This window comes from Triticum urartu, chromosome 2 (assembly GCF_003073215.2).
Source record: "Triticum urartu cultivar G1812 chromosome 2, Tu2.1, whole genome shotgun sequence".
Lineage (NCBI taxonomy): Eukaryota > Viridiplantae > Streptophyta > Magnoliopsida > Poales > Poaceae > Triticum > Triticum urartu.
Genome location: NC_053023.1, coordinates 501,463,489 through 501,474,203, shown reverse-complemented (window position 1 = coordinate 501,474,203; position 10,715 = coordinate 501,463,489).

Below are 10,715 nucleotides of genomic sequence, written 5' to 3'. Positions count from 1 at the left end.
GTAGCAAGCGATTCAGGAACAAAGTACATAGTAAGACCATTCGGGCATTTGATCTTGCACCCTACAAGATGTTTAAGGTCCCCAGCAATGGCATCAGATGATTTTGGTTTTCTGCTGGAGACCTTTCCCTGCAAAAGAGAGTTAAGCTTTCTTAGCCACCCACATCTTCAAGGGTGGCTGAGAAGCAATAAGTCTAAGTGCAACATCTGAGAATTTTGGCTTTGGAGCCCTAGCAAACAGTCTTGCAGGCGGACAATAGTACTCATAAGAATAAGCAGAATAGTTCTTGGTCTTATGAACATGGCGGTTTGATGAACCGCTCTCATATTCATATGCATGAGTATGGTTTTCCTGCAAAACATTTGCGTTAGTGCGACTCAGGTGAGTCCTCTGTCTGTATGAAGCCTTTGGACCGTATGAAGCCTTTGGTCTAAGATTTGTCTTCTTCACGTGAGGTGTCATGATGACATTCACAGGAAGATTCTCCAGACACCCTTTTGGAACCCAGATCTTCTTCATAGGTGGTCCATTCCTGCAGTTAGTACCAATGTACCTGGCAAACACTTCACCATTCTGATTCTTAAACAGTATATAGTTTGCATCAAAGGATTCATCAATGATAATGGGGTTAGCACAAGTGAAGCCAGATAGATTGGATGGGTCTGCTGAAGGTTCCTTTGCAGCAACCCACATGGTTTTGGGGTACTGCTCAGGTTTTCAGTAAGAGCCATCAGCATTCATTTTCCTTACGAACCCAACACCCTCTTTCCTCGGGTTTTGGTTCAGTATCTGCTTTTTGAGGACATCACATAGTGTCTGATGCCCTTTAAGACTTTTGTGCATCCCTGTTTCAAGCAATGTCTTCAACCTAGCATTCTCATCAGCAATAGCAGTGGTATCCTCAGCAGAGGGGTTAGTTACCACATCAACAGTTGAAGATATTGCAACAGTAGTAGCAGTAGAACATTCAGCAACAGAAGTAACATTATCACGCTCAATGCATTTAAGACATGGTGGTTCAAATCCTTTCTAAGCGGAACTGATCTGTTTGGCGCGAAGTGACTCGTTTTCCTTTTGAAGATCTTCATGAGCCGCTCTCAATTTCTCAAGATCTTGCTTCCTTTGAAGATAATCATAGGAAAGCTTTTCATGAGTTGTTGAGAGAGTTTCATGACGACTTTCAAGTTCCTGATACTTAACATGAAGATTTTTTATGTCTTCAATTAAGGATTCAGATCGAGTCATTTCAGCACCTAACAGATCATCGCTTCTGTCTAACAGTTTTTGAATATGTTCCATAGCTTTCTGTTGTTCATTTGCAATTTTAGCAAGTGTTTTGTAGCTGGGTTTTGAATCACAATCAGAGTCATCGTCACTAGATGTTTGATAGTGAGTAGTGCATGTGTTTACCTTGGCACCGCGTGCCATGAAGCAATAGGTAGAAGCGGAGTAGTCCTTGTCATTTGCATCGGTGTCGGTGACGGTCATTGTCTTCAGTATTGAAGATGGACTTGGCAACGTATGCTGTAGCCAGACTTGCGACGCCTGAATCGGACTCCTCCTCAGACTCCACCTCCGCCTCCTCAAAAGCGGACTCCTCCTCTGAATCCATTTCCTTGCCAACAAACGCACGTGCCTTGCCAGATGAGCTCTTCTTGTGTGATGAAGAGTTTGAGGAAGACTTGGAAGAAGACTTTGAGTATTTCTTCTTCTTCTTGTCGTCAGAGTCATATTCCTTGCTCTTCTTCTTCTTTTTGTTCTCATTGTCCCACTGTGGACACTCAGAGATGAAGTGGCCAAGTTTCTTGCACTTGTGACATGTTTTCTTCTTGTAGTCATGAGCAGAAGCTTCATTATTCCTTGAGCTTGATCGGGAAGACTTTCTGAAACCTTTCTTCTTGGTGAATTTTTGGAACTTCTTCACAAGCATAGCAAGTTCCCTTCCAATGTCTTCGGGATCATCAGAACTGCTGTCAGATTCTTCTTCAGATGAGGAGACAGCTTTTGCCTTCAAGGCACGAGTTCGCCCATAGTTTGGACCGTAGATATCTCTTTTCTCAGAAAGCTGAAACTCATGTGTGTTGAGCCTCTCAAGTATGTCAGATGGATCGAGTGTCTTGAAATCAGGACATTCTTGAATCATCAGGGCTAGGATGTCAAACGAACTATCAAGTGATCTCAGTAGTGTCTTAACGACTTCATGTTTGGTGATCTCAGTAGTGCCGAGCGCTTGAAGCTCATTCGTCATGTCAGTGAGTCGGTCAAATGTGTGCTGGACATTCTCATTGTCGTTTCGCTTGAAGCGGTTGAAGAGGTTGTGAAGGACACTGATTCTCTGATCTCTCTGGGTTGAGATGCCTTCAGTGACCTTGGAGAGCCAGTCCCAGACCAACTTAAATGTCTTCAAAGCACTCACACGGACATACTGTCCTTTGGTCAGGTGACCACAGATGATATTCTTGGCAGTAGAGTCCAGTTGAACAAATTTCTTGACATCAGCAGCAGTGACACCTTCTCCAGCCTTGGGAACGCCGTTCTCGATGACATACCATAGGTCGACGTCAATGGCTTCAAGATGCATGCGCATCTTATTCTTCCAGTAGGGATATTCAGTTCCATCGAAGACGGGGCACGCAGCGGAGACTTTAATTATCCCTGCAGTCGACATAGCTAAAACTCCAGGTGGTTAAACCGAATCACACAGAACAAGGGAGCACCTTGCTCTGATACCAATTGAAAGTGCGTTATATCGACTAGAGGGGGGGTGAATAGGCGATTTTTATGAAAGTCTTCAAAATGTGGGAGTTATGAAGACAAACGATAGAAGTAAACCTAATACCCTGCAGCGGAAGGTAGACTACACTAGGCAAGCCATAGTCAAGTATTCAATAGAGTGAAAGCACAATGACTAATAGCAGCAATGTAGTAAGGATCAGGTAGGAAGATATTGTGAAGCCAGACAGAACACACAGTCACTCAATGAAGACAAAAGATAGTGCAAACATACAATGACTTCACAAGGAGTAACAGTAAGTAAAGGGAAGGGAAGATGAAACCAGTGACTCGTTGAAGACAATGATTTGTTGGACCAGTTCCAGTTGCTGTGACAACTGTACGTCTGGTTAGGGCGGCTAGGTATTTAAACCTTAGGACACACATTCCCGGACACCCAGTCCTGAACACGCAGCTCAGGACACCCAGTCCTCACCGTATTCCCCTTGAGCTAAGGTCACACAGACCTCGCCCAATCACTCTGGTAATTCTTCAAGGTAGACTCCCAAACCTTCACAGACTTTGTTCACCGGCAATCCACAATGTCTCTTGGATGCTCAGAACGCGACGCCTAACCGGCTGGAGGATGCACAGTCCTCAAGTGTAATAAGTCTTCAGATCACACAGACAAGAAGACTTAAGTGATGCCCAATTCTCTTTGGCTCTGGGTGGTTAGGGCTTTATCCTCACAAGGAATTCTCTCTCAAAGGCTTCGAGGTGGGTTGCTCTCAAACGACAAAAGCCGTACTCTCAATCTGAGCAGCCAACCGTTTATGGTTGTGGGGGGTGGGCTATTTATAGCCACTTGGCAACCCGACCTGATTTGTCCGAAATGACCCTGGGTCACTAAGGAACTGACACGTGTTCCAACGGTCAGATTTCAAACTCACACGACAACTTTACTTGGGCTACAAGCAAAGCTGACTTGTCCGACTCTGGACAAGATTCGCTCTCATAGTCTTCACTCGAAGACATAGGTTTTTGGTTAGGCATCACTTCAGTCATTCTGACTGGTTCTCTTGGACCCCACTTAACAGTACGGTGGTTCCTATGACTCAACACAAAAGAAAAAGAACTACGAAAGATCTAAGTCTTCGAGCTCCATAGGCTTCATGTGGTGTCTTCTCTTGTCATAGTCTTCAATGTGAATATCTTCATATACCACCTTTGACTTCAATGTCTTCATACATTTTTAGGGGCCATCTCTGGTAGGAAAACCGAATCAATGAGGGACTTCTACCTATGTTATCCTGCAATTCTCATAAACACATTAGTCCCTCAACTAGGTTTGTCGTCAATACTCCAAAACGAACTAGGGTTGGCACTAGATGCACTTACACCATCACCCCTCCAATTCAAATGGATGATAAACAAGAAAAGTAATTGAATGTACAGACATTGTATGATAGACAGGTGCAATGGATAGTAGGGAATAAAATAGTGCATGAAATAATTCAGATTTATGTTGTCTATGAAGAAAATATGCCCTAGAGGAAATAATAAAGTTGTTATTTATATTTCCTTATATCATGATAAATGTTTATTATTCATGCTAGAATTGTATTAACCGGAAACTTAGTACATGTGTGAATACATAGACAAATAGAGTGTCACTAGTATTCCTCTACTTGACTAGCTCGTTGAATCAATGATAGTTTGTTTCCTAACCATAGAGATGAGTTGTCAATTGATTAACGAGATCACATCATTAGAGAATGATGTGATTGACTTGACCCATCCTTTAGCTTAGCACGATGATCGTTTAGTTTGTTGCTATTGCTTTCTCCATAACTTATACATGTTCCTACGACTATGAGATCATGCAACTCCCGAATACCGGAGGAACACTTAGTGTGCTATCAAACGTCACAACGTAACTGGGTGACTATAAAGATGCTCTATAGGTGTCTCCGATGGTGTTTGTTGAGTTGGCATAGATCGAGATTAGGATTTGTTACTCCGAGTATCGGAGAGGTATCTCCGGGCCCTCTCGGTAATGCACATCACTATAAGCCTTGAAAGCAATGTGACTAATGAGTTAGTTGCGGGATGATGCATTACAGAACGAGTAAAGAGACTTGCTGGTAACGAGATTGAACTAGGTATTGAGATACCGACGATCGAATCTCGGGCAAGTAACATACCGATGACAAAGGGAACAATGTATATCGTTATGCGGTTTGACCGATAAAGATCTTCGTAGAATATGTGGGAGCCAATATGAACATCCAGTTTCCGCTATTGGTTATTGACCGGAGATGTGTCTCGGTCATGTCTACATAGTTCTCGAACCCGTAGTGTCCGCACGCTTAATGTTCAGTGATGATCAATATTATGAGTTTATGTGTTTTGATGTACCAAAGATAGTTCGGAGTCCCGGATGTGATCACGGACATGACGAGGAGTCTTGAAATGGTCGACACATAATGATTGATATATTGGATGACTATATTTAGATACCGGATGAGTTCCGAGGGTCACCGGATAATTATGGAGTGCCGGGGGGTTATCGGAACCCCCGGGGGAAGCTAATGGGCCACATGGGCCTTAGTGGAGAGAGAGAGAGGGCCGGACAAGTCAGGGCCGCGCGCCCCTCCCCTCTAGTCCTAATTGGACTAGGGAGGGGGGGGCGGCGCCCCCATTTCCTTCTCCCTTCTCCTCTCCTTCCTCCCCCCTTCCTCCTCCTAGTTGGACTAGGAAAGGGGGAGTCCTACTCCTACTAGGAGGAGGACTCCTCCCCTCCTTGGCGCACCCCAAGGGCCGGCCGGCCTCCCCCCTTGCTCAGTTATATACAGGGGCAGGGGGCACCCTAGGACACACAAGTTGATCATTGATCCCTTAGACATGTCTGGTGCCCCCCTCCACCATAATCCACCTCGATCATATCATCGTAGTGCTTAGGCGAAGCCCTGCAACGGTAGCTTCATCATCACCGTCATCACGCTGTCGTGCTGACGAAGCTCTCCCTCAACACTCAGCTAGATCGAGAGTTCGTGGGATGTCACTGAGCTGAACGTGTGCAGATCGCGGAGGTGCCGTACTTTTAGTACTAGGATCGGTCGGATCGTGAAGACGTACGACTACATCAACCGCGTTATCATAACGCTTCCACTTACGGTCTACAAGGGTACGTGGACAACACTCTTCCCGTCTCGTTGCTATGCATCACCATGATAGATCTTGCGTGTGCGTAGGACTTTTTTTGAAATTACTGCGTTCCCCTACAGTGGCATCCGAGCCAGGTCTATGCGTAGATGTTATATGCACGAGTAGAACACAAAGGAGTTGTGGGCGTGGGTATATACATGTTGCTTGCCGTCACTAGTTGTTTCTTGATTTGGCGGTATTGTTGGATGAAGCGGCCCAGACTGACATTACGCATACGCTTACGCGAGACTGGTTTGAAAGTGCAACTATCCATGGGTTGTTTTGGTAATTCCTAACAACATATAGCCCATTGAGCTAATGCTATTTCAAGATAAATATTTCAGGAGAGCTCAATGTTTGGCATGGCATGGATTAGAAAGTGGACCCCCTCAAAATACTAAGAAGACATGTTGGCTCAAGCTCAAGACTCTACATTTTACTTTTAGTGATCCAAAATCACATTGAGTCTATAGGAAAAGCCAATACTATTAAAAGGGGATGAGGTGTTGCTTAATGAGTTACTTGCTCAAAATGCTTAGTGATATGCTCCAAAACCCTCAACTACTTTCTCACATCCACATATGTCCCAAACCAAAAGTCAAACTCGTCCCCACCGAAATTTCCTACCTGGCGCCACCGAGTTCACTTGACATAGCCACTGACACAAACCCTAGTCATTTCGGTCTCACTGATAGGGATCTCGGTCTCACCGAGATGGGATTGCAACCTCTCTGTTTCCCTTCATAACGTTTCGGTCCAACCGAGATGAGCGATCAATCCTACTGAGATTGCAATGCAAACTCTCTATTTCCCCTTCGTAACGTTTTGGCCTAACCGAGATGAGCGAATCGGTCCCACCGAGTTTGCCTGACCAACTCTCTGTTTGCCTATTACCAAAATCGGTCCCACCAAATTTGTGTAATCGGTCATACCGAGATTACATTATGCCCTAACCCTAATGGATCCGGTCCCACCGAGTTGACTTGTCGGTCCCACCGAAAATCCCAACGTTCACATTTTGAACTAAATCGGTCTGACCGAGTTTCATGATTCGGTCCCACCGAGTTTGGTGATTTGTGTGTAACAGTTAGATTTTGTGTGGAGGCTATATATACCCCTCCACCCACTCTTCATCAAGAGAGAGAGCCATCAGAACATGCCTACACTTCCAACATATATTTTCCGAGAGAGAACCACCTACACTTGTGTTGAGGTCAAGATATTCCACTCCAACCACATAAATCTTGATCTCTAGCCTTCCCCAAGTTGCTTTCCACTCAAACCCTCTTTCCACCAAATCCAATCCTATGAGAGAGAGCTGAGTGTTGGGGAGACTATAATTTGAAGCACAAGAGCAAGGAGTTCATCATCAACACACCGTCTATTACCTTTTGGAGAGTGGTGTCTCCTAGATTGGTTAGGTGTCACTTGGGAGCCTTCGTCAAGATTGTGGAGTTGAACCAAGGAGTTTGTACGGGCAAGGAGATCACCTACTTCGTGAAGATCTAACCTAGTGAGGCAAGTCCTTCGTGGGTGATGTCCATGGTGGGATAGACAAGGTTGCTTCTTCATGGACCCTTCATGGGTGGAGCCCTCCGTGGACTCGCGCAACCGTTACCCTTCGTGGGTTGAAGTCTCCATCAACGTGGATGTACGATAGCACCACCTATCGGAACCATGCCAAAAATCTTCGTGTCTACATTGCGTTTGCTCCCTCCAAACTCCTTCCTTTACCTTCATATGCAATTGTGTCACATTCCGCTGCTATACTCTTAGAATTGCATGTGTAGGTTGATTACTTGACTCGTGCTAAGTTGTTAAAATTTGCCAAGAATTAAAATTGGGAAAAGGCTAGACTTTTATTTGGTCAAGTATTCTAATCACCCCCCTCTAGACATACTTTCGATCCTACAAGTGGTATCAGAGCTTTGGTCTCCATTTGCTTTGATTCCATAGCTTTTGGTGATCATAGCCTTGGTTTCACAACCTAGGAGAGTATGTCGTCTAGCGAGGGAAATTACCACCGTAGAGGTCCTTACTTTGATGGCGAAAGGGGGATGTGCTGCAAGGCGATTAAGTTGGGTAACGCCAGGGTTTTCCCAGTCACGACGTTGTAAAACGACGGCCAGTGAATTGTAATACGACTCACTATAGGGCGAATTCTTTGATGGTAGAGAACCGAACCGTGAAGCTACCATGGAAGAGTTGAAGATGTTGCAATACAATGCTCAAGCTTGTGATATTCTCTTCAACGCATTGTGGCTCAAAGAATTCAACAAAATCAGCCGTCTTGAGAATGCAAAGGAAATTTGGGATACTTTGATTGAGATGCATGAAGTTACCGACTCCGTCAAGGAATCCAAATTGGATGTGCTTCAAAGTCAACTTGACAAGTTCAAAATGAAGGATGGTGAAGGTGTCGCTGAAATGTACTCTAGGCTTGCTCTCATCACGAATGAGATTGCCGGCTTAGGAAGTGAAGAGATGACTAAAAGATTCATCATCAAGAAGATCCTAAGAGCCTTGGATGGAAAATATGATACCGTGTGCACATTGATCCAAATGATGCCCAATTACAAAGATCTCAAGCCAACGGAAGTCATTGGAAGAATTGTTGCTCATGAGATGTCACTCAAGGATAAGGAAGAACTCCAGAACAAGTCAAGTGGTGCTTACAAAGCCTCATGTGATGCTCCCACATCATCAAGTGAGAAACAAGCCTTCAATGAATAATTGAGCCTAATGGTGAATAATTTCAACAAGTTCTACAAGAGTAGAAGCAAGGAAAGAAGTTCCAAGTCAAGGTCCTACAATGACAAAAGATCTTCAAGTCGTGAACGTAATTGCTACAATTGTGGAAGACCCAGACACTACTCCAATGAGTGTACGGCTCCCTATAAAAGAAGAGAAGATCCTCCCAAAAGAAGGAGTAGGAGAGAAGAATCACCACCAAGAGAGAGAGAAGGAGTAGAGATGATCGTCATGAGCGAAGACCCTCACTGAGAAGCAAGGATTCGGAAAGGAAGGACAAGTCATCAAGGAGCTACACAAAACGAAGACATCAAGATCATGTTGGTGAATGGGTATCTGGCTCTGACTCCGACAATCACTCTGAGAGAAGTTATCACTCCAACTCCGAATACTCAAGATGAAGGTGTTGCCGGTCTAGCACTTGTGGCAACCAATTCCTACAACATATTTGAGTCACCAAATGAAGGAGTTGGAAGATGCTTCATGGCTAAAGGCCCAAAGGTATCACACCCCGAGTATGTTGATTTCGATAGTGATGAAGATGATTTGCTAGGTGATGATGATTTACTTGTTGACAACTCTAGTTATGAAAACTATGATGAACTTGCTATTAATCATGCTAATCGAGATAAAACGAATGACAATGATAAGAAGGAGATTGAGCGTCTAACTAAAGAACTAAACACTCTTAAGTTAGCTCATGAAAGTACCTTGGAAGATCATCGAGAACTTTTAAAGACTCATGAGAAGCTACGCTTTGAAAAGCTCAACCTTGAGCAAGAGCATGAGTTCTTAAAGGCAATCAATGATGATATTCGCAAGAAAAGTTCTTCTTACATTGCCAAGCGTTTACTCTTGTCTACTTACATGCCACAAGTTAAATCTAGCAACAAGAACAAGAAAGATTCTTCTTCTAGTAGTAACAATAATCATGCTAAATCCAATGATGTTTCTTCTAGTAGTTCTGTTGATTCCACTAATGATTCTCTTAGCCAATTTACACTTGAGCAAGAAAATAGCTTATTGAAGGGAATTATAGAGAAAGGTGTTTACAAGAGTCTTGCTGGAAGTAAGAAATTTGAGGAAATTGTACGCAAGCAAGGAAGACACTGGAAGAGTCAAGGTGTTGGTTTTGAACGAAAGTTCAATGCCAGTGGAGTTGAGTGGGAAGAAGATCAATACCCCAAGTCGAAGTTTGTTCCTCAAAAAGAGAAGTATGATCCTACTTCTTTCCAAGGAACACAAGCTCAAGATGATCTTCCACCACAAGACCATAAGCTAAAGGGCAAGGACATTCTTCAAGAGGAGATTGATGCATTTGAAGAAGCCCCTAAGGCATTGGTCAAGTGGATTCCCAAGACTACATCAAGTTCTACTTCATCAAGTACGACTACAACTCCAAGGATTCCCATCAAGATGGTGTGGATCCCAAAGAAGAAGAACTAGAGAGTTCTTGAGGGTGACTCCGCCAACATACTTCACTCACATCATTTTGGCAAAGACAAGTGCAAACAACTTCCATATCTTGCACTAGTTCAAGGAGTCAAACACCCTCTTGTTGGTAAGACAAGGGACAAGGTAACCTAATGCATTCATGGACATCATCTCATGTGAATATCACTCTATGTCTATGGATATCCTTGTTTGTTCCTTGTGGGACTAACCCGTGTAGGTATTGAAAGTGCAACTCACTCCAAAGGATTGCTCTGAATGATCTACATCAACTTTGAGCACCTACATCTTCAACACCTACATGAAGTCATCATCGACAAAACCCAAGGTTAGTTCATCCCTCCTAGGGGGATATCACATCTAGGGGGAGTTTTACTCTAATCAATTGAGCTAAAGCAACTCTAACGATGTGAACACAACAATGCATTATGTAAAAGTGGTAACCCCACTCGTGCTTAAATGATGAGTATGACCTACGATCAAATGTTCTCATTTGACTCCTCAGTAAATATACTCATATATAGATGACCTAGTCATCGCCAAATTGCTTGATAGATGCTAGGGTGATTGTGCATGCTTTGCCACATATTTCA